The 23,539-nt window shown below is 41.0% G+C and overlaps 1 protein-coding gene across 2 annotated transcripts in view; it reads right to left on the minus strand.

The window, feature by feature from the left end:
• SPATS2 (spermatogenesis associated serine rich 2) overlaps positions 1 to 10,932 on the minus strand; it is a 150,642-nt gene extending 139,710 nt beyond the window's left edge. The window contains exons 1-2 of one of the 2 annotated variants that reach the window (XM_040488243.1): positions 10,842 to 10,932; positions 10,003 to 10,082 (exon numbers count right to left, since the gene is read on the minus strand). The gene's annotated coding sequence lies outside the window, so the exon portion shown is untranslated. The remainder of the gene's footprint in view (positions 1 to 10,002; positions 10,083 to 10,841) is intronic. The other variant, XM_040488242.1, reaches the window with a different exon arrangement.
• Positions 10,933 to 23,539: the final 12,607 nt, after the last annotated feature.

The raw sequence follows: 23,539 nt of genomic DNA on the forward strand, positions 1-23,539 counted from the left end.
CCATGTGGGGCTCCAAGCTGACAGTGCAGAGCCTGCTTGGGAATATCTCTCTCTCTCTCTCTCTCTCTCTCTCTCTGTGTATGTGTGTGTGTGTGTGTGTGTGTGTGTGTGTGTGTGTGTGTGTCTGCCCCTTCCCTACGCTTGTTTTACTTCTGTACTGTTTAATTTTGTTTAAAATTTAACAAAGCTTTAAAATTTTCATGTGCATTTTTTAAAGTACACTATGACAAGTGCTATTATGAAAGTATGTAACAGATTTCAAAGCTCAAAAGGAGGGGTGTTTAGTCTGCCTGAGAGACTGCAGGAAGGAGAGTCACCAATGGATTTAGAAGGCATTCCAGGCAGAGTTTATGGAATGGGCAAAGGCACAGAAACATCACAAAAGGCAGGAGGGTTCAGAGCTGAAGCATATAGAACATAAAGCTTGGGAGTACAGGGGGAGAGTGACTTAGGAGGGATCTGAATAATCACCAGTCCCTGAAAGCCTACACTTCCCTTTGTTACCTTTCCCAAGAAAATAACCAAATTTAGACTTGCAGACAGCTTTCAGTATATTCTGCTTAAAACTACTGCCCCTCTCCAAATCATGACACAGTGAAATGAAATACTCCAAACCTGTCAGAGTATATTCATCAGTTCAAGATGGTACAATCCTGGAGGAGGGTAATTCTAAACTAATTACTTTGATCTCCTATTCTCACCTATCTTCTTTTGACCAGCCCATAAAGCCATGTTACAATAAACACAAAAATAATGATAATACATCAACCACATACAGGTATCCCTTGCTTTCCAAAAGTTCACCTTACACCACTTCACTTTTACAAAAGATCTACATTAGTACCTGTTTCCACTAACTGAAGGAAATCCAAAGAGGATTTTCACTTTCACAAAAAAGGCAAGGGGCACCTGGCTGGCTCAGTCAAAAGAGCATGCAACTCTTGATCTCAGGGGTCATGAGCTCGAGCCCCACATTGGGTGGTGCAGAGATTACTTAAATAAATAAACTTCTAAAAAAGGCAAAAAGCGAAAATAGCTTTCAGTATTTATTTTGCAGCAAGCTCTTATAGAAGCTGCGCACACCCCACACACTGAGTGGTGCCCCCAAGCTCCCTCCCTGGGAACTACACTCAGCATCTCAACATCAAAGTTGCCACAGCTTTGAACTGTGACTGTGAGCATCTGTGCTTTATCTCAATTTATTTTGTGCATCCAATAGCAAGACGTGTCCTAAGGTAGCAGAAAAGCCTAAGAGGTTATTTTTTGGGTCTGGGAATGCTCAAAAAATTGTCCATATAAATTAATGGTAAACATTTCTTCACTTTATGCCATTTAGACTTACAAAAAGTTTCATAGCTCTACTTTCAGATACCTGGGGAAACCCATACCAGTAAATATAAAAAGAAGGTTTCCCTGACCCAGTTTTCAAAAAGTTTTGATTGCAGCATTTACAACAAATGTCTCATAATAGGGAAGAATGAAGAAAGATGATCTAAATCCCAGATATAACTAAATGGCACTACTACTTTATAGTTCTTAGGAATAAATTAAACATTGATGATATTCTGATTCTTGCCAAAGACAAACTGATTTTTACATAAGTGTTTCTAATCTTAATTTGGGGACATCAATTAAAAGTATCGACACTGACATAGTCAAAACTTTATTGACAACAAAGGTTTTGTTGCCTCTGCAGTCCTATTGCAAAAGCTAGGCAAAGTCCCCTTCCAATTAAGGCCCCAAGTAGCAAAAATACTTGTAACTATATTATTAGCTAAAAATATTTACTGAGGTGAATACTATGTGCACTCACTGAACTGTTTCATGCCCATTAAAATTCAATGATCAGAACTCAATAAAAAGACAATCCAATGAAAAACGGGGCAAAGAACTTAACAGACAGTTCTCCAAAAGATACACAAATGATCAACAAGCAAATGAAAGGATGTTCAACATCAGTAGTCACTAAGGAAATTCAAATAAAATTCATAATAAGGTATCCTTTCACAGCTAAGATGGCTACGATAAAAAAAAGAAAAGAAAAGAAAAGAAAAGAAAGGAAAAAAAGAAAGAAAGGAAGATTGCAACTGTTGACAAAGATGCAGAGAACTGGATCCCTCAAACATTGCTGCTAGGAATGTAAAATGGTGCAGCCACTGGGCTGTACCTCAAAAAGTTGGGCCTGTATGGCAGTTCCTCAAAAAGTTAATCATAAAAATTCTCTGTGACCCAGCAATTCCATTCTCCATTACAAACCCAAAACAACTGAAGACAGATATGCAAACACTGGTATATGGATGTTCATAACAGCATTATTCACAACAGCCAAAAAGTGAGAATGACACAACTGTCCATCAACAGATAAAAGGATAAACAAAACAGGGGCGCCTGGGTGGCTCAGTCGGTTAAGCATCCGACTTCAGCTCAGGTCACGATCTCGCGGTCCATGAGTTCGAGCCCCGCATCAGGCTCTGGGCTGATGGCTCAGAGCCTGGAGCCTGCTTCCGATTCTGTGTCTCCCTCTCTCTCTGCCCCTCCCCCGTTCATGCTCTGTCTCTCTCTGTCTCAAAAATAAATAAAACGTTAAAAAAAATTTTTAAAAAAAAGGATAAACAAAACATGATACATCCATACAATGGAACTGTATTCAGCTATAAAAAGGAGCGAAGTACTGATACATGCTACAACATGGATAAAACTCAAAAACATCATGCTAAGTAAAAGAAGTCAAACACAAAAGGTCATATATTACAGTATTCCACTTATTTGAAATACCCAGAATAGGTAAATTCATAGAGACAGAAAGCCAATTGGTGGTTACCAATAGATATATCAAGGGGAGAATGAAGAGTGACTGCTTAATGGGTATGAGATCTCCTTTGGGGGTGATGTAAAAGTTCTGGAACTAGATAGAGTGATGGTTGTACAAAACTGTGAATCTACTAAATACCACTGAGCTGTACACTTTACAAGGTTAATTTTATGTTATGTGAATTTCACCTAAAAAAAATTTAATAGTCATGACAACTCTGTGGTAGGAATCACTACTTCACCAATTTTGCAAATTCAGAAACACAGGCTCAGAGAAATTAAAAGATGACCAAGTCCACAGAAGCAGTAGGTACAGGAACAGAGATTCAAAGTGGATTTGCACACCAGACTTGTGATTTCTTTTTTTGATGTTGACAGAATGAAGCCCCTCTCCCCCAAAATATAATTTTATGCCCAGCTATCTATAATCCAATATATTAGCAACTTCTATGTGATACAAGAGGTTTGTACTCTAACAGCTTCCCGATTTTAATAAAAAAATTAGAAGAAAAATAATACAGCACAGAAATATTATAAATATATTATCAGTATTAGCCTGATTATAATACTGATTATGATTATCAGTATTAGCCTGATTAGATTATAACTAACACCACTCAGTAGATCCACATTTCAGGCATCAAAAACTAAAGTTGCCAAGAAGTTTAATAATATACTTGAGGCTGGGGCACCTGGGTGGCTCAGTGGGCTGAGTGTCTGACTTTGGCTTAGGTCATGATCTCACGGTTCATGAGTTCAAGCCCCACATCAGGCTCTCTGCTGTCAGCCTGTCAGCACAGAGCCTGCTTCAGATCCTCTGTCCCTCTCTCTCTGCCCCTCCCCTACTTACACTCTACTCTCTCTCTCAAAAAATAAATAAAAATATTTTTTAAAATAATATGCTTGGGGCTATTTCATAACAGAAATAATTAGCCAGTAGAGTGTGAAAGGATCATTTGTTCTCAGCTTTACTGCCAAATCAAAAATGTAATCACATAAAAACTGAACATAATTCTAATCTTACTTAAATGTTAAGATTTCAGGCAACAAGTAATCAGCATGAAGATACCAAATACACTCCATTTTAGGAGCTTTTTCTACCACTTCAGGTTAGATGCCTAAACAGATTTAGTAACCACTAATGTTGCGCTGTTTCCTATGCTCCCATATTACAGTCACATCACACAATAATATCTCGTAGTCTAACTTACAGGATCATAACATAATGGGCAGGCAGACAATGACAAACGTCAAATATCAACTTTTTAAAAACCAACATAAAATACAACATTTGTGTAGTGACAGAGATGAAAAAGATTACCCAACTAAGCCTTGTTTACAGCACTGTCAACCAGGAATTAGATAACCATCTCAAGAAACCTAGTGTGTACTGACCAGTAAGATTCAACAAAACATCAAGCTTGCATCTAAGCTATGGCTAATTTAGTCTGTGGTGGTTCTGTATCGTCTGCCATTCAAGTACAATACTTTAGTTTCCTGCAATTTCATCTTACTTATAGATGTATTTGACTGTTTTCATCAAATGTGAGGGAGCTTCTCATGATGAGATGCTTATACTGAAGGTGTGTGCAGGATATGCAGGTAGGCAATGAAGGCAATTTACTCTAACGACCAAGAGGATGACCAAACAAAATAAGCAGAAGAGTCACTACCACGACACATTAATGCACATTTCAAATCAACGTAACAGAAGATAACCAGGAAGGGCCAGCAATGGGCTGACCACACTGACATGTAATCAGAGACAAAATGGGTAATTTAAAGACAAGTATTGCTCTACTACTGATGGCAGCCTTGAAACAACAGCAAATAATTTACTCCTGGACATATCACATGTACCCAAGAGAGGATCCTCAAGACTGCAACTTGTACACATTGGTCTTTCTAGTCTTTTACAGGCAACGGGAAGTAATATCATTGGGCAGCATCTTCACTTACCTACCATGACTCCTCTAAATCATATAACGGGGGTGCCTGGGTGGCTCGGTCAGTTGGGCATCTGACTCCTGACTTTGGTTCAGGTCATAGTCTCATGGTTTGTGGTTCGAGCCCTGCACTGGGCTCCACACTGATAGTGCAGAGCCTGATTGAGATTCTCTATTTACTCCCCAAATAAATTATAAAATGTCCTCATCACAAATTTCCTTCTCCTCAGGCCCAATATCCTTTAGCCAATTTTAAAGAACACACACACATTCCACACTAGTAATCATGTTATTTTGCTAATTAATTCATATAAAAAAAAAATGCTCCTTCTTATCAGCAATCCAAGGTTGTTACGTAGGGTTTGAACTAGTAAGAATCACAATGTAACCCCTAGCCACAAATTAGTCATAGGACAATGACTGTAGAAGTTGCCTTTAAGCTAATGGCTATATCCTCAAATCCTGCAGAATCTGTGTACCACCACGGTAGATTTGAACATGGCGAACAAAATGCTGGCTTCTAACCAAATCTTAATATCCAGTAACCTAAAGATAAGGTGTTTACAACTTTATTTTTTTTTCAACGTTTATTTATTTATTTATTTATTTTGGACAGAGAGAGACAGAGCATGAACAGGGGAGGAGCAGAGAGAGAGGGAGACACAGAATCTGAAACAGGCTCCAGGCTCTGAGCCATCAGCCCAGAGCCTGACGCGGGGCTCGAACTCATGGACCGCGAGATCGTGACCTGGCTGAAGTCAGATGCTTAACCGACTGCGCCACCCAGGCGCCCCAACAACTTTAAATTTTTAGAAATACAGGTGACCCTTGAACAACACAGGTTTGAACTACATGTGTCCACTTATACATGGATTTTTTTTGATACAGTACAGTACTGAAAGAATATTTTTTCTTCCTTATGGTCTTAATATTTTCTTTTCTCTAGCTACTTTACCATAAGAATACAATATATAATACATAGTTAAGTGTCTGGGAAGTCCAAAGTTATATACAAATTTTCCACTGCACAGGGGTCAGTGCCCCTAACTCCTCCTACATTGTTCAAGGGTCAACTGTATTTCAGAACCAACAGACCGCTTCTTTTTATTTTTTTAATTTTTTTTTATGTTTATTCATTTTTTTGAGGGGGGGGAGGGGCAGAGAGAGAGGGAGACACAGAATCTGAAGCAGGCTCCATGCTCTGAACTGTCAGCACAGAGCCCGTCGCAGGGCTCGAACTCAAGATCATGACCTGGCCGAAGTCAGACACTTAACCAACTGAGCCACCCGGGTGCCCCACAACAGACCACTTCTAAGTAAGTGTGGGCTCTTTTGTGAAGCTCCCAGAAAATGGCATAGGAGCCTAAAGTCCCTTTGTAAACAATAATCTCAAGAAGCAAGATGCAGGGATAATTAACCCCCTTGTGACATTTAGAAAAAATGAAATGGGAGGCTAGACCCATCCCTAAGAGAGAGTTCACTATCAGTCTGCAGCTTTTTCAACTATATTTGGTACTATGTGAGAACTCAAAGAGAGAGAGAGAGAGAGAGAGAGAGAGAGAGAGATGGAGAAAAAAAATGACTTGAGCCAATTTTACTTCCTACATTACAGCTACCTTCTTGAAATATTTAAAGCATATAGCAGGCACTCAAACTTTTTTCAATGAATGAAGGGATGAACAAGTTAAACAGTAACCAGCAGCATGTAAAACATCTTTAGATGAAAAAAGCACCCTGGATTTCAAAGGCAGCGAAGAGAACTGAAAATGCTCTATACTACTGACCCATTTTTCAAACACACGTATAGATAATGGGTTTTTTAAACATTTTTTAAGTTTATTTATTTATTTTGAGAGCGAGAATATGGGGGAAGGGCAGAGAGAGAGGAAGAGTGAGAATCCCAGGCAGGCTCCATGCTAACAGCACGGGGCTCAATCTCACTGAGAGATGACTTGAGCCAAAATCAAGAGTAGGATGCTTAACTGACTGAGCCACCCACACGCCCCACAGATAATGTTTTTAAGCGATTATCTACATTTACAGGTATGACTGGAAAGATCTATATATATATAACAAATGGTTCCTTCCACATTGGATATATTTCACACTTTACAACAGATATTCCCATTTTCCTCATCAGCTGAACTGTCTGAAAGATTTTCAAAAGTACTTTTATTGCTAAGTTGAAATGTATTTGAATGTGCTTGCCAGATGTCATGATACATAAACATAAATAGGCAGAAGCTAAGAGAGAGCCGTGACAACTAGGTAAATCATTTCCTTTTGAATCATTTCCAGTACAAGTGTCCCACAAACAGTATAGAAAAAGTCAATAGAGAAAACATCATCCTTCAAACATAAGGCCAAGTGCTACCTTCGGGTGAACACAAATAAAATCCCACTTAAAAGTAATAACACTTCCTGGGGGCGCCTGGGTGCCGCAGTCGGTTAAGCGTCCGACTTCAACCAGGTCACGATCTCGCGGTCCATGAGTTCGAGCCCCGCGTCGGGCTCTGGGCTGATGGCTCAGAGCCTGGAGCCTGTTTCCGATTCTGTGTCTCCCTCTCTCTCTGCCCCTCCCCCGTTCATGCTCTGTCTCTCTCTGTCCCAAAAATAAATAAACGTTGAAAAAAAATTTTTAAAATAATAACACTTCCTCAAAAAATGAAACAGAGAATTACCATACGACCCAGAAATCCCACTTCTAGCATATACCCAAAAGAACTGAAAGCAAGGACTGGAACAGATACTTGCACACTAATGTTCCTAGCGGCACTTTTTGTAATAGCCAAAAGGTGGAAATGACCTAAGTGTCTAAACGGATAAACAAAATGTGGTACACACATACAATGGAATATTATTCAGTCCTAAAAAGGCATGAAATTCTGACACAAGCTCAAACGTTGATGAAACTTGAAGACATCATGCTGAGTGAAATAAGCCAGACATAGATGGACAAACACTATTATTCTACTATTTCCACTTGTATGAGACCCCTAGAGTAGTCCTATTCATAGAGACAGAAAGGGGAATGGCTGAGGGGAGAGAGGAATGGGAGTTGTTTGATAGGTACAAAGTTTCAGTTTGGGAAGATGAAAATATTCTGAAGATGGATGGTTGTGACGGCTGCATAACAATGTAAGTGTACTTTATGCCACTGACCCATACACTTTAAATGGTTTAAGTGTAAATCTTACATAATCCATATTTTACCACAACTTTTTAAAGTAACTGAGCAAGAATGATGGTCACAGTTTTGTGTCAAAAACATCAAGAAAAGTGGTAAGAGTCTGTAACAAGCATGCTTCCCTGTCATCCTCCACAGCCTAGATAACTTACCTGAAAGTCAAGACCTCGGAATAGGAGGGATGGACACACCATTTTCATGTTGCTACAGATTTACACTAAGCAGCTGAGGAAGCTGAATTATATTCTACAGTAGATCGTTTACTAAATAATGAGTGGGCTCTCCTTCCCAACAATTAAATCAGAAAAAAATCAACCTCTTCCTTCTAGTCTCCAGTGGAAGTAACAAGACTGAAATAATCAGTTGCACTCTTAACAAGAAGCACAGCAGATCCTAAAGAGTGACTTTAATTCCCAAGTTTAATTTTGGAACCACTACAATAGGAAACAGGAAGCAGCAATGATGATGATGATGATAATAATAACTTCCTTTACTGCTTTTATTAAGTGACTTTGTACACTAACCCTTCTGAGCCTCATCTCAAAAACAGGGATAATGTTTACATCTGCCTTATAAGGGTTGTTTGAAGATCTTATGAAGTAATATACATAAAACACTGAGTTCAGTGCCAAGAATACATATATGTTCAACCCTCCCCTCCTGCCATTCACTAGTATCTGTAGCCCTTTGCCACTCCTGGATCAGTCCCCAGGGGCTATGCTGATGTTTTTGGCCAGCAACCTATGGCTCCTCCCTCAGGACCCAGCTGTTTCTCTCAGTTCTACTTGTTTCACTCCTGGTTTCTAAGAGGATCCTGTCTATATTTAGAGATAATGCCAGTACCAACTGTGGACTCAACAGGTGCTTGGGAGGGCACTTGAGCTCTCCACAATTTTCAATTGTTTTCCAAAGTTAATTGGTTCTGCCTCCACAACTGGTTGTGTTGACGTCTACAAGGAAGAGCGCCACCTAGGCACAGTACTTCAGCAGTACACTAGACTAAACAAAATAATAAGCCTGTTCACAGGTCAAACCCTTAGCAAGATTAGCTTTAACAGGACCCCAGAAGACTTGTTAATTCACAAGAGCAATAAGCACTTATAAAGTCTACAGATATAGCCCACTAACCCAATCTTCATCTAAATCACCATTATCATATCAAACCCAAGATTCAACCAATTCATGCTGCTTGTACTGCAACCAAGATTAGGAGGAGGAAGACAGGCAAGTAGAACCAGACAGCAAAGATCTAAAGAAGGCATCCAACAGAGCCCAGTGTGAATGCAGCTTTATTTACTACCTCTGTGACCATAGCAAGTTATTTAACCTCTTAATTACAACACAGGAAATAACTGTGAGAATTCAATTAAATGAGATAATGCATGCAAAACAAACTTAGCACCTTGCCTCATCTACTGTAAGAGGCCAATAAAAAGCCACATTATCACTAATGAAGACACTCCTTGCTTTATTCAGTTTTTGTAAGATATAAGAAAAGTGACAACTGAGGTCATTATTTTGGACCTTTATAAACTAGTCTAATGCTACTATCCAAGACCTAGCTGAGAAATATAAATGGATAAATTCCCAGAAATCTTAGGTGAGTCAGCAAAACTTAATACCCAACAAATAAAAAGATTAACATCAACTATTTATGAACACATAATGGTAATACAATTTCAAAATCGGCAATCTTGTATCTAGAACCATTCAATATTTGGTCTGGAAATCCAAGTATTAAGGAAATGCCAAGATTATGACCCAGAAATACTTTCCCACAGTATTTTCAAATCACCTTAATTCAAACTGGAAGGTAAAAGGCAGCCTGATAATTTGAAATCAGCATCAAGAATTTCTTGAGGCAGAACCCAAACTCTCCCAAGAGCATAAATCCAGTAGCAGATGGTATATGAATATTTCTCAGTGAGAAACTGCAATTCTAACAAAGTATAGATAACTTCGATTTTATGAATGCTATTCATCACCTTTGGGTCTAAATTAAAACAAACTCTTGGTTCTCTTTCCCCCAAACACCCTGAACTCTGCATTATCACTGACCTAATTCAAAGCAAGATGCTTATTTTTGGTGATATGTTCTCCTCTGCTTCATTAACCACAGGTAAATTACACACAGTAACCTGATGAACATAAGAGAAATAAATATTACAGGGATGGTTCATCGATGAAATGGACCATAAATAACCAAATTATTAAAAGAATAGCTTGTACTCAGCAGAGGGACATGCCTGAGAAAGACCCACCTTCCAAAAGAACTCAATCATCCTGGATGAATTAGGAGAAAGATGCCACTCTAGTCCACCTACCCTGTACTCTCAAACAAGATCTACCCTTCCACTTTAAATCAAGCCCAAACCACATCTATTTTATTTCTCTGCCACCCTTTGCCTTATTTTCCATTCCGCCCCCCCCCATTCCTTTCTATCTTTTTTCAAATCCCACTTTGCCCCCAAATCCTGAGGACCTCGGACACCCACGCAGATGACCTTACGCATACCCACCGCATTCCCAATTCATTGTACTTCTCAACCCAAACGACCCATTCTTTCATTCTTTTCGATCCCTCGTTGTTTCTTAAAATCCAATACCCCACACACGCTCACACCAGAGTCCCCCCTTACTCCATTGTTTCCCTGGCCTGTGCTCTGGAAACCCCCCAACTCGGACCCGTGTGCTTCGGCCTGCCCCACTGACCCCAGAAGGCTTTCACCGTCTGGGCACTCCGGGTCCCAAAGGGCTCACGTCCCCCTCCTGTCCATACCCCAACCCCCAACAACCACCCCCTCCGCCGTGACCTCCCTCGAGCCCGCTCTCTGCACTTCTGTGCCCCCCTTTACACCCCACCAACCCCTCCACCCAGCACCCTCAGCCTCACCTACCCGGGGACCCCGCAGACGCCGCGTCCCCTCCCCAGTTCCGGGCTCTGCGTCCCGGGCGCTCCGAGGTCTGAGAAAAGGAAAGGAGCTCCTCCGCCTCCTTCTCCTCCTCTTCTAGAGCGGCCGCCGTCGCCGCCTCGCTCCTCCCCCAGCTCTCCCAGAGCCGGACGCCGCCCCGCCCCCACCGCCCCTTTCCCGGCTTCGGCCGGGCGGCGGGCTGGGGTTCTCAGCCGCGGCTGGGGGCCGGAGTGCCAGCGGATCCACACCGACCTCGCCGGGGCTCGCGCTGTTCGCCCCGCCCCGGAGCCCGCTCGGGCGCGTGCGCGCCAGCCAGCCAGCGCACAGGCGCGTGCTCGCGCCGGCGCGAACCCGACGCGCCTAGCTCGAGGCCCTTGCAGCCACCCGGCGCGCGAAGGCCGGGCGGGAGGCGGCCCGCGCGCCAGGGATCTGCGAGTGGAGAGGCGCCGGGCGGGAGGCGGGCTCCAGTCCGTCGGGTTACCGCTCCTCTCGAGACCCAGCCCCTCGCGCCTCGCACCGCCCGCCGGGTCGCGCGCCTCAGTTGAGGGTGCTCGGGCGTCGCCGGGAACTGGGAATAACGAGGAAGGGTAGGGATTGGAGGAGTGGGTCGGCAACAAACTAGATGAAAGTGGGGACTGGTAGTACTAGAGCACGTGCCCACGTGCAGAACAGCCCAGGCCCACAAAGAGCCGGGCGGCGTGGGGAGGGGGGTAACAGCGCGCTCTGGGAGTGAAGGACCGGAGCTGGAACTGCCGGAAAGAGCCGAAACTCCCCCGGAGATTGCCGAAGGCGGGCGCATCGAGAGGAACCGTGCGTGGGGCTTTATAATATCTAGGTTCCCGCGGGGACGCGCGCTCTCAGGCCGCGTTGCCTTTCGCTGCTCCCGACTCCGCCCCATGGCCTTCCAGCGCCTTCTCCTTTGCCTGCTTCCCGACTCAAGTTTGACTCCAAAAAGCCGTTTCAGAGTCCCTGACCTCAGGCAACTCCCGGACGTCCGGACGTCGTGGCCGCTCAGCTTCCTGGGAGTCCGTAGAGGCCGGTGCGGGATCGAGGGCAGGATAACCTGTGGACTTGAAGGTTCTCTACCACGTATGCAGGACGCTGCCCAAGCCCATTTCTGAGTCGGATCTCTGGTTTGCTCAGCCGTCTACATTCCTCCGTGCGGCTGTGGTCAGGCCGCCAGTGAATCTTTCTGTTAAATATCCTTCTGACTTCATGATCAGATTCCCAACCTCCCCAGGGCCAGAATCGTCTGTAGTATTTGTGCAACCTTCTACCCAGTGTCCTGAAAGTGTGAAGTACTCACCCCACCGTCAACTGGTCAGTGGTCGATTAGGAGCGGCCAGAGGCTGGGGATTTAGACAGCATTGAAAAGATTAATCAGGATCTGTCCCCATGTTGTTAGCTTTTGAGGCCAAAGCTTAAGGAACTCTGAACAGGCATCAGCGACAAACCTGGAACTGTATATGAGTATGTATAGCTAGACACCACAGGCACAGGTTTGTTTTCCAGATGTTCGTTACTGCAGTCGCAGTACCTGCAATGAAGTAGTGTATGTAATAGATCTCAGCCAGATCTCAGATACCCAGAAGTTATCTCGTCCTTTGTGTTTAACTTTGCGCGAGGTTGGAGGGTCAAAAATACCCCGCAGCCCACTGACCCCTGGCTAATAAAGCCTGGTGTAATCCAATCGTATCACTTACAGATCTAAATAAGCAAAAGACTAGGTCACCCAGCTAGCAAGGGCATTATACATAGGTTGCTTACTATTGCATCTTTTCTCAAAATATTCAAATACAAGCAAACTTTCCAAATATCTGCTTTCGTTTCATTCACTAAATTGAAATAAGTACCCAATGAGTGGTAAGCATTGTTCTAGGTTTTGGGTCACTTACAAAGAAGAATAAAAGCAAGATTATCCCCAAGGAGAGTATCCTATTGTAAAGGAGGATAAAAGCTATTAATTAACTGTAATAGCATGTGAAAAGTGTCGAAACAAAAAGTGCAAAGTGTTGTAGGAACACAGGAATGAGTGACTAATTCTTCCACAATGTCCCTTCCTTCCCATACAGAGTAGAAATGGAATGCTATGACCTTGCTTAACGGGAAACTTCATGCTGCTGAAGAATGGTACCTGACCAAGAGAATCCAAGATCCCTTCCATAATGACAGATTTCACCTACCAAAAGTTGCCTAGAAAACTCTTCATTATAGGGCCCCTTGTTGCTGCAGAACCAATATTGTTTCTTTGGCAGGAAAATAAAGTCTACTTTTGGAAATCTCACAGTGTTAGGAAAGACATCTGATGCCTCTCCTAAGATAGCCAGTGGTCTAATGGGAGACAGTTTTTATATGCGGATATTCCATATGTAGATATATAGAAGGGAGGTGAGTTAAGGAGCATGCATAGGCCCAATCTATGAGAGCTGTCAAAGCATCACTGGAAACCTAACAATGTGAAGAATATCATATTTAACAGATCTCTAAGAGAGAGTTCTGAGTGTAGTTTAAAGTGTGGTTGAAAGTGTGGGTCACATAGAGCATACAACTTGCTAAGTGGAGTTTGCAAGAGGGGTACTGTAACTCATGGCCCACTTTCACCCTTTCTCCATGCCACATTCTATCTCTCCAAAAAGACATTGAATAAATGTTTCAAAAATATCTTTGGGACCTGAATTATAAAGATTAATTTTATCTTGATTCTTTACATATATGTTTTCTATTGTGTATGCATAATAAAACAAAATGATCATCGACTGCTTTGAAGTAATTGCAAAACTCCATGCTGTCAGTGCAGAGCCTGCTTGGGACTCTCTCCCTCTGTCTAAAAACAAACTTTTTAAAAAAGGAAAGAATTGCAAATTGTTTAAAGTCCATCTGTAAATTATACTGGAGGTACTGGAGGACAAGAAATGCTGTAATAAATTCGACATATAATACTTGTGACATACTCTGAAGAAAACACAAAAACAACCAAATTTCTGAAATGATTAAAGTGACTGCTAAGGATTGCAAAAGATCATTTTGAAACAACATCCATATGTCTCAGTTCAGCCTTAAGGGAATTAATTTATCCCAGGTTACCTAATGATCAAGTGGCAAAATTAGAACTAAGGATAAGTCATGACATAATCTTCATCTTGACAGATATATTTTGCAGATGTTAAAAAGACCTAATTTGACATGTTTTCAAATAGATCCTGGAAATCAAAATTTTTCTTATGTTTGTTTGAGTTGATATTTTGTATCTGAAGTGATTGATTGTCAGATTCCATATTTTTATTAGAAAAAAAAGGCTGAATTTAGTCTGAGAAACAAAAATTTTCCTCATTATCTTGGAGACTTGATAATTAATGACTGTAATTAACATGATTTTCTTAGAAGTCTCTGCTAACTAAAGTTGAAATTACAAACCAGGGGCGCCTGGGTGGCGCAGTCGGTTAAGCGTCCAACTTCAGCCAGGTCGCAATCTCACGGTCTGTGAGTTCGAGCCCCGCGTCAGGCTCTGGGCTGATGGCTCAGAGCCTAGAGCCTGCTTCCGATTCTGTGTCTCCCTCTCTCTCTGCCCCTCCCCCGTTCATGCTCTGTCTCTCTCTGTCCCAAAAATAAATTAGAAAAAAAAAAAAAGTTGAAAAAAAAATTTTTTTTAATAAATAAAAAAATAAAAAAAAAAAAAAACTACAAACCACTATAGGCAAGAAGACCACCAGAGAATGTCTCATAAGGTGTACTTTTCTCTTTGATTGCCCCACCTCTAGTACCTAATAAGAGTATTCATGTGGGCAGACCAAACTTTGTGTCTTAGAAACTTAGCATCATGGAGTGCTAACTAGACCTGAAAAAACTGTTCCAGTTGCAAATAAGTTTGGGAAACACTGGGTAAGATAAAGTTAAGCTAGTTTCTTTACATCCCAGAGCATTTAATTTGGTAATGTGCTTTGTTAATCAAATGAATGTACTATATAGTATGCAACTTTCCCCCAAGGAAGCTTTTTTCCCTGAGAGACTTGTGCATGGGATTCATGTTTCTTTGAACACTCATTTTCTAAAGTTCTATTAAATGGGTTTGATTAGGTCAGCATTTCCCATTTTACAGATAACAAAACTGAGGTACAAAGACAGGAATAACATAGCCAATTGTATATCAGATGTCTATAGGCTCAGTCGGTTGAGCTTCTGACTTCGGCTCAGGTCATGATCTCACACTCTGTGAGTTTGAGCCCTGCATCGGGCTCTGTGCTGACAGCTCAGAGCCTGGAGCTGCTTCGGACTCTGTGTCTCCCTCTCTCTCTGCCCCTCCCCCGTTCATGCTTTGTCTCAAAAATGAATAAACATTAAAAAAAAAAAAAAAAAAAAGAGTGGTATCCATTAGGAACTAAGCCAGCCAGGTGCCGTGAATTTGCCCTTTAGTGACTTTGTTTCTATACGTAAGACCAACCAATAACTGGGGCGCCTGGGTGGCGCAGTCGGTTAAGCGTCCGACTTCAGCCAGGTCACGATCTTGCGGTCCGTGAGTTCGAGCCCCGCGTCAGGCTCTGGGCTGATGGCTCAGAGCCTAGAGCCTGTTTCCGATTCTGTGTCTCCCTCTCTCTCTGCCCCTCCCCCGTTCATGCTCTGTCTCTCCCTGTCCCAAAAATAAATAAACGTTGAAAAAAAAAAAAAAAAGACCAACCAATAACTAATACTGCTTTACTATAAGTTTATTAATGGAATTTCAGCATGCTCTTTCATTTATACAGCGTGTCACCATTTTTTTAAGTTTATTTATTTATTTTGAGAGAGAGGGAGAGGAAGAGGGAGAGGGAATCCCAAGAAGGCTCCACACTGTCAGTGCAGAACCCAATGTAGGGCTCAAATTCACGGACTGTGAGATCATGACCTGAGCTGAAGTCAGATGCTTAACTGACTGAGCCACCCAGGTATCCCAGTCTGTCACCATTTTTTAAAATTAATAATGACTAACCTCTGCAAAATGTTTTATTGTTTATAAAGCGCTCTCAACACATGGTCTCATTTGATTGTCTCAACATCCCTGTGATGCAGGCATCATTATTCCCATGTGACAAATGAGAAAACTGAGGCTTTAAATTGTTAAGTAACATGTCTGTTGTTTGCATTGTTAAATATCCTGTTATTTGCATGGGGAGAAGACAGTCGCTGCCCTCAAGGGGCTTTGGTATAAAGAGACAAGACTTACAGACATGAGACAGAGAATGATTATGTAGCAGTATGCAGGAAAATGCTTGATAGAATAGTCCAAACTTCACAAGAATACTGAAGGAATTCAAGGGGGAAAGATTACTGGAGATGGAATTAATCAGTGAAGGTATCATTTAGGGATAAACCTTAAGCTGGATCGTAAAAGAAGAGTAGAGATTTGGATTAGCAGAGAGGAAAAAGAATTATAGGAAAGAAGAGTGACATCAGCAAAGGCATGAACATGAGAACAGGAAACACACTGATGGAAAAGAATTAGAGTTGGAAGGGAGATGGGTCTAAAATGATCAGCCTTTTGGCTGTGCAAGAAAAGTCAACTGCTGAGAGGCCATGGGTTTCCAGTCACTGAATATAAATAATATGACACCATGTGCCCATATGGAACAGCTATTTGCTTTCCAATCCAAAAGCAGTAAATTTACACTCTCTGCCATGGACCCCAGGAGTGAAAAGGAGAAAGTATCAACAGAAGCCAAGTCCAAACTGGTGGTTATGGGTATATTTCCCCCATATCCTTCCTGTTCCTTTCTTTATACTAATTCATCTGAAAGGTGAATGACCTATTGATGCTAGGAAAAATGCCCCTTCAGGTGGTGCTCACAAAGCCAGACTCTCATGCTAAGTCAGTCACTGCCTAGCAGACGATCAATGTTCCCCACAACATTTCCCAGTCCAGAAATGGGACTAAGGTATGGCACAGAATGGATTTAAAACGATTCCAACTTTCCCATACCGGGAACTGTTGAGACTTGTCAGTGAGGTTTAAACCAAGAAAATTGAAGGTCATACTTAAAGTTATAATAGTTTGCAAATAAGCAGATGGGCTAATGGAAAGGGTGGATGACAGGTGGGGAGAAGGAAAATAATTGGGAAGAAAAGAAAAATGAGAATAAAGAAAGAAACAAATTGGGGCACCTGCGTGGCTCAGTCGGTTGAACGACCGACTTCAGCTCAGGTCATGATCTCACAGTTTGTGAGTTCAAGCCCCGCATCAGGCTCACTGCTATCAGAGCAGAACCTGCTTTGAATCCTGTCTCCCTCACTCTCTGCCCCTCCCCCACTCGCAGGTGCACCCATTCTCTCTCTCAAAAGTAAATAAAACATTAAAAAATTTGAGCAACAAATTATTGAAATGAAATCTCATGCAGCAGAATGCTACATAAATTTTTCTCTTTTGTTGCTTAAAACCCACCTTAACAAAACAAATGAATAAAACCAGGTAGTTGAACATATTTCAATCTTTTACGGTGACCAAGAGAAAGATGGCAAGGAACATGAAGAGAAACCAGAAAATCAGCTTCTCAGGGTGTGAACATCAAAAGCCAAAGCAGTGGCATGAAACGTGTGTTCAAGCAAAGCTCTCACATGAGACAGACTGCCTCAGAGTCCCCCAGGAGATCAAATGACATCTAGGATGTCATTTCATTTAGAGATTGCCCTGAATAACACCCAGATCCAACTTCACAGTTGCTCTCTCTTTCCCAACAAAAGAGGAGGACTGAACTCTAGTAATAAACCTACTAAGGAGGTATCACTACCAGATCCCAAAAAAAAAAAAAAAAAATGTGAAGGGACATATTTGACCCTTGCGACAGCCTTAAGGCGCCATCTGCAGTTCTTAGCTAAGACTGCAATAAACCCAAAGCTCCTGCTGGCTTGTTAGGACCACCTACTGGTAAAGAAAAGAGAAAACAAAGAAATACTAAATTCAAGTCAGGGAGTCCTCAAAAACCTCCTGGGTCCTAGAGTAGATGCAAGCATAGCTTTAAGACGCAGTACCCAGGAAAAGATCTAAGGGCCTTCGTTGGCTATAAGCTCAATGAGCAACCAAAAAAGCTAATAAATTCTTAGACTGCTTGATTTCAAGGATGATATATTGTCCAGACCTTGAGAACTTAATAGCCCCACAGTACCCCGTTCTGTCTGAACACATCTGAGAATTGCATTTAGTTCTGGGCACAATTTAAGAGCAATATTGACAAGAGCCATAAAAATGTTCATACCCTTTGACCCAGTAATCCCACCCATGGGAATTTATTCTGAAATAATTCAAGAGAATAGATGAATTAGAAACATGAAGATATCGATGCAGCATTCTTTATAACAAAAAAAATATATACATTAATAGCCTAAATGTCTCCCCAAAAGGGGAATATTATGCAGCATTAAAATATAATGATATGCTATTTGAAAAGTTAAAATAAAAAACATAGAATGATAATGCATGCTACAACATGGATGAATCTTGAAAACATTATGCTAAGTGAAAAAAGCCAGACACAAAAGGAGACATTGTATGATTCCATTTATATAACATGTCCAGGATAGGAAAATCTATAGAGACAGAAAGTAGATTAGTGGTTGCCAAGGGCTGGGGGAGGGGAGAGCGGAGAGTGATTGCTAATGGGTATGGGGTTTGTTTTAGGGAAGGCAAAAATGTCTGAAATTAGCTAGTGGTGATAGTTGCACAACCTTATGAATATACTAAAAATCGTTAAACTGTATACAAGGATGAATTTTATGGCATGTGAATTACATATCAATTAAATACATGTATGTCTTCATAGAAATATATACACATATATATACATCTTCATAATAATATATAAAATGCTTACGATTCAGTGAGGGGGGAAAAAGCAGTACAAAATTGTGTCCTTGATATGAGACAATCGTGTAAAATTTAATTATGTATGTTTACAGACGAGGACTAAAAGGGAAAATGAATAGGTGGAAACAGCAAGGTGAATGTAGGTGCTTTTTTTTTATTTGGGGGGTGGGTGGGTAGCCATTATATTGTTCTTCGAGCAATTTAATATTTTCTTTTCTTCCCAAGACAGTGTCCACCAGAGGGCAGAGAGAAGATGACAAACAGAATCATTTAGCACAAGACTCAGCTGAAAAGTTAAGAACCCAGCATTCAGTGTGGAAAGCAATCTCCAAGGGCATGTAAGTCCAACTTCCTTGTATTACAAGGGACAGACTGCAGCCCAGAGTGGTAAAACGGCAGGCTGGTCCCCCAAGCGGTGGAGGTAGAAGCCTATGTCCGCACTTCTCCATCCGTCTCTTCCTACCAAACTACAGTGCTTCCTTAAACAAGGCAATGTTTAATCTAAAAAAGAGAAGATTTCGAAGGATATGAGATGAGGGCAGCTGCTTATCAAGGAAGGGTTTTTGTTGTTGTTGTTGTTGGGTTTTGTTCTTTGTAACAAGAGATGGAATATCTAGAAATTACAGGGAAGCAAATTTTAGTCCTATAGAAGAACTTAACGATTAAGGGTGTCCAAAAGGTGAAACAGGTAGCAGATTTCCAACTGAAGCCAAAGCCAAAATGGAAATCTTTGAAGAAAACTATTCTTCAGGTCCTGCACTGAGTGAGCACTTGGCATAGAGGCCTTCTCACTTCCCTTCCAACTCTTTAAAAGGCCCTATACATTTTTTATTTGTGGGAGTGGGAGAATATGAAATCATTGGATTTCATGAAATCTTCTTGGTTGGATAATAAGGAAGACCTCACACTTGCTAATATCTTGGTTTATATAAATATAGAATTATTTTATGGTGAATTTCTACTTACAGCTGATTTTCGCTATATCAGGTGCTTTGGGAATCACATCCCCAGAAAAGTCTCTTCGTGATAATAATGTCCCAGGGTTGTTAGCAAAGCAGAATTCCCTTCCAGAAGTTCTCAATTCCCATAATTTTGTGCCATTTTTTTCCTTTCAAAAAATGGCTGGGCTATACCACTGACTATGAGATATACGAACAGATGTCCCTGGAATGAGTGGGGAAGGAGTGTAGGTAGTCTAATCCTGGTAAGGACTCAATTTCAGAACCCATTCACAGGCCAGGGCAAGAAAGAAGATGAAATCCAAATATGAGTCTTAATGAGTCTTTCCTACTAAGAGGTAACATTCTATAACATCTTTCTCACTTCTTACCACGTGCCTCAGCCCATACCTATAAAAATTTCTCCTGTGCAAAGTTTTAAACTAATCCACACTAAAGTAACCAATGTGGCTAAGAGGTGGACGGCAGATCACCACGCCATAGCATCTCAGAAAGTAGAAATACCTCTCTGTCCTGCAAAGAAGGACTGAGACTCCAGATGTCAGGGAATAGCCTCCCTAATTGAAATGAATCTGCCAAAGGGTGACAAGAGAGTTCTGCAAAGACAATCTGCAAGTGAAAAGGGCCATCTTACAAGCAGTGAGCTCCTTCCCATGAGATTCATCTTACCCTCAGAGTTGTCTCATTCTGAGGACTTCTGCTATCCCAACTGGCCCAGATGAGCTCTGACCCATTTTAAAACTACAGCCTAAGAACAGCCAAACACAAACCACTTCCCTGGTTCCCCATGAACAGCTAAAAAAAGGCTGGAATTTTTCCTTTTAAGTTGATTTATTTATTTTGAGAAAGGGAGAGACAGACAGAGAGACTGAGAGTGTGACCAAGGAAGGGCAGGGAGAGAGGGAGGGAGAGAGAATCCCAAGCAGACTCCTTGCTGTCCGTGCAGAGCCTGACATGGGGCTTGATCCTATGAACCATGCGATCATGACCTGAGCCAAAAATCAAGAGTCAGACACTTAACTGCCTGAGCCAACCAGGTACCCCTGGAATTTTTCTTAATTATAAAACAAGAGAGAGAGAGAGTCTAGGAAAGAGGAGGTGAGGAAGAGGGACCATTTATACTCTACCACCACAACACAATCCATCATTTCTATTTACTACTTTCTAATCCTTATTCGTAAGCATTCATACGGTGATTTGCAAGAAACCAAAAGGAATTTTTTTAATAGAAAATACACTAATACACTCTAGGAAAATTCAGCCTTACACATAGAACCTTCATTCCATACCAATTAACTCCCCTAGACACCCAAGCCTTGTTTCCTTACATGGCTGAAAGGGGGAAAGTGTTATATTAAAGTTATATTTGCTCACTCTACATATGCTAGTTTCCTTATCCCAGCAACCCTTTAAGAGTACATACTATTATCTCAATTTTAGGGGAAACTAAGGCTCTCAGAGACTAAAGAAACCTAGGATCACACAGCTAGAAAATCATGGAACCACGTTAAAATCCTAATCCTAATCCTTCTGATTCTAAAACTCATGCTTAAAGTTGAAAGACAAGCCATAGACTGGGGGAAAATATCTACGACACATACGACAAAGAGTTAAGGTTCCTTGCAAGCGAGGATACCAACAGAATAGATTTCACAAAGACAGGTAGGCGATCATTTATTTTTTTGGAGATAATATTTTTTTAAAAGCAGAAAATACTTATGTTCAGGCTTTCACTAAAGAGGAAATGCAAGTACCCAACAAAATTTGAAAAGATGCTGACCTTTACTATGAGTCAGGGAAAGGCAAGTTAAAGTCGTCAGATACTATTCCTCACCCATCATGTTGGCAAAAATTTAAAAGAGTGATAACAGTCCATTCCAATTCCAAGGAAAGGGCCACTTCCTGACACTGCTGGAGGAAGTATAAATTATCAGAATATTTTCCAGAAGTAACCTGATACAGCATCAATGAAAATTTTAAATGTACATTCTGTTTGACCTTATATTATCACTTATTGGAATCCAGCCTCAAAAAAACAAAAAGCACCAGTACACACATTTAAAGATATTTATTGTAGCATTGCTCATGTTGAAACAATAGAAACTGCTCCTGAATAGTTCTTTTTTTTTTTTTTTTAATTTATTTTTGAGAGACAGAGAAAGTGTGAGTGGGGGCAGGGCAGGGAAAGGGAGACAGGATCTGAAGCGGGCTCTGTGCTGACAGCAGAGAGCCTGATGTGGGGCTTGAACTCACGAACTGTGGGATCGTGACCTAAGCCAATGTTGGAATTTTAACCAACTAAGCCACCCAGGTGCCCCAATAGTTCCTATTTTAATAAATTAAAGTGTAGCCATATTTTTGTAACAAAAGTTCATAACAAAATTTGAGAATAGTAAAATATTTTCCAAATTAAGTAAAGCCCCTAATCACTCTTTTGTTCCTTTTCCCTAATAGACTATTTTTAATATATTTACATTGTGCAGAAGTAGTACTAGATATCATGTTAATAAGTGACTAATCAATGGTCTATGAAAATACCTCATTAAAATTCCATGTGATGATTTCACAGATTCTAAGTATTTTTCAAAAGAAACATATCAATTTTTGGCAACTTTACAAAGGTGTAAAAGTTAATTTGGCCTTGAAATCATGGTATATAAATTCACTGGTAGGAGCATCTGGGTGGCTCAGTTGGTTGAGCATCTGCCTTTTGATTTCAGCTCAGGTCATGATCTGGAGGGTTCATGAGATCGAGCCCTGCGCTGGACCCCGTGCTGATAGCATGGAGCCTGCTTGGAATTCTCTCTCTCTCTCCCTCTTTCTCTGCCCCTCCCCCTGCTCATGCTCTCTCTCTCTCTCTCTCAAAATAAATAAACTTTAAAAAATTCATTAGCAAAAACTGTTCAAGTTTTGTTATATATGAATACAAAGAAAAACACATCTACAAATTTCATTCCTCTCAGTTGATCAGATGAGACCAGATTTTATTTTAATCTGCAAAGAGTATTAGCCAAAATAATAATAATTCTACTTTAAAATATATATGTGTGTGTGTATGTGTGTATATATATATATATATATATCACTCAGAGTTAATTTCCCGAAAAAAAAGTTCGAGGGATCACACAAACACAAAAGAAGAGCAAGAAAACTGGAGTAAAAGTATATAAGTTTAACATCATGTTCCGGTTCTCCAGTCTTCCTGTGCATCCTAGACGTTTCTGCCACACTTGGCTGGTTACACGGAAATTAAATAAGACCCTGTTGAGATACTCAAGCACTGGTTCCCTCGGTTTCCCCAAAGCCCTCATAAAGGCACATGAAATATAAAATCATAAATTATCCCATGAGTCCCCATCAAACAATGTCATCTGCCCCTTCTCCAATGTTCCAGTGTACTCCACTTATAATTCTTATGACACTTAGTTCAAAACGCTGAAGGAGGTGAACTTGGATATCTGTGTATGTTATATCCCCCACCAGACTGTAAGCTCCTAGGCAGCAGAGTATGTAGTTCAGGGTCAGGGGGAGACCTGAGAATTCAGCCAGTCCAACCACCCAAGCAAAATCTCAGAGCTCTTTACAATACTTCACCAAGCAGAAAAGTTTGCGATAGCGGTACTACCCCACTCCACGGCAGCTTGTTCCTTCTTAGGAAAAGTGGATCTCCTAGAAAGCTCTCCTATAAATAGAATTAAGATATTTTTCTGCAATTTTTCTCATTTAACCCCTCTCTTACCCATTGGTAATCTACAGAATAGATCAAATCCCTATTGCCACAGGACAGCTTGTGAAATATGAGAACCTTCATATTTTTCCTTTAATTTCCTAACTCAGTACTTTGCATATGAAAGAAAGAAAGAAAGAAAGAAAGAAAGAAAGAAAGAAAGAAAGAA

This window comes from Herpailurus yagouaroundi, unplaced genomic scaffold (assembly GCF_014898765.1).
Source record: "Herpailurus yagouaroundi ecotype Mexico unplaced genomic scaffold, PumYag 166, whole genome shotgun sequence".
Classification (NCBI taxonomy): Eukaryota; Metazoa; Chordata; class Mammalia; order Carnivora; family Felidae; genus Herpailurus; species Herpailurus yagouaroundi.